This window comes from Oratosquilla oratoria, chromosome 22 (genome assembly GCF_046742065.1).
Source record: "Oratosquilla oratoria isolate Oo_2021 chromosome 22, ASM4674206v1, whole genome shotgun sequence".
In the NCBI taxonomy this organism is placed as follows: Eukaryota; Metazoa; Arthropoda; class Malacostraca; order Stomatopoda; family Squillidae; genus Oratosquilla; species Oratosquilla oratoria.
In genome coordinates this window covers 38061468-38062923 of record NC_134798.1, presented here as the reverse complement: position 1 = coordinate 38062923, position 1456 = coordinate 38061468, and positions in this window count along the sequence as shown.

Below are 1456 nucleotides of genomic sequence, written 5' to 3'. Positions count from 1 at the left end.
AAGACTCATAGCCGATGTACTTACGTACAACGTTCGAGTTCGAACCTCGCCATGAAGCTTTGACCCCGCCCACCTTGGGTATAAAAAGAGCCTCCCCGGCTGTCCACCCTCTCTCATACCTTCACCACCCACCTTAAGTCTCACCGCTTCGACGCTGTACATTGGTGCATTGCTGTTTTTGTACGCAAGTATTTAGTGTAGGCCAACTTGGACTTGTATATCTTTGTTATGTGTTTTTGATGTATTGAACTTTTATTTGTCTTGTATGTATTTCGTCTATTAATGTCCCAGTGTTCGTTAAGTGTACGTAAATGATAATTAAAACTTTATTTTTGTTTGTGTAAAATATAATTAGTTAAGTTTCGTGCAGACGTATATCTTACCTCAACCATAATCCTCACCATTCCTACTTACATTCAGTCTCAAATAGAAATCTTTCTCGGAACGTATTTTACCTATACGTTCCACTTTTATTGTTGTGGGTCCGCTTCTTACCTGGAACTCGACTTACCCCTAGATTTCGACTAAATTTCCCCTCATTACGTTAACTCAGGCCAAACTCAGCGAGCAACCCATGACAATTTGGGGGCCTGCCAAGGTATATATGGTATTCTATATCTACGTAAAATAGATTAGTGACCCGTAGGTAAGATCGAAGTCTGCTAACCTCTTAACGTCAAATATCAGTAACACGTGCGATTGGCACTTTGTCTATTACCGTACACTCACCGCCACTGAATTATTTATGCTTTATTTAAATTTTCAATACTACGTTAGGTTAGATGGTAGGATATAAACTCATAAGTGTTCAATTTGTGCTTGATTATCAATACGTTAGGTTAGATGATAGGATACAAAACTGTAAGGTATCGATTATTCGAAGTGTGTGAGACTCCGACATTCATATGTCCGACACATTCTACCGGTTCCAACTGAAATCCCCCTATTTCTTAAGTTCGCAGTAACTCGTCCAAGTAACTTACCGGTACTCGACTACCACCTCCCTCCCGAGTTAACTAGCGATCTTCCTAAATTACCCACTTGCTGTAGCCCTAACGTCGAACAAAAGTTACGACCCCGTTATAGTGACCTTTCCTCAGTAACTGTGCCTTGGAGATTTATACTATCCCCCCACAGCTTCGAAAGTTATCTATACCTGCACAGTAAGCCGTGTATTCTAAGATTCAGACCATCAGTTAGCCATATTCTGATTCAGCGACAGTCTATGTGTGAACTACCCTCTTTCCTATCGGGAAACCTCGAAGCAAGCTACACGGAAGTTACGGGCGTGTAGTTTGAGCGCTGAACCATAGTATACACACCGTCTATAGGATAAATGTTCATAGACCGGGTTCTTATTGAACAGGGGTTTAGTCAATTTTTTCGTGTGTGAAGTCCAAGAATTGGTTTATACTAAAAATCCCTGAAGTGGAATTCTCGTGTATATACACCAACT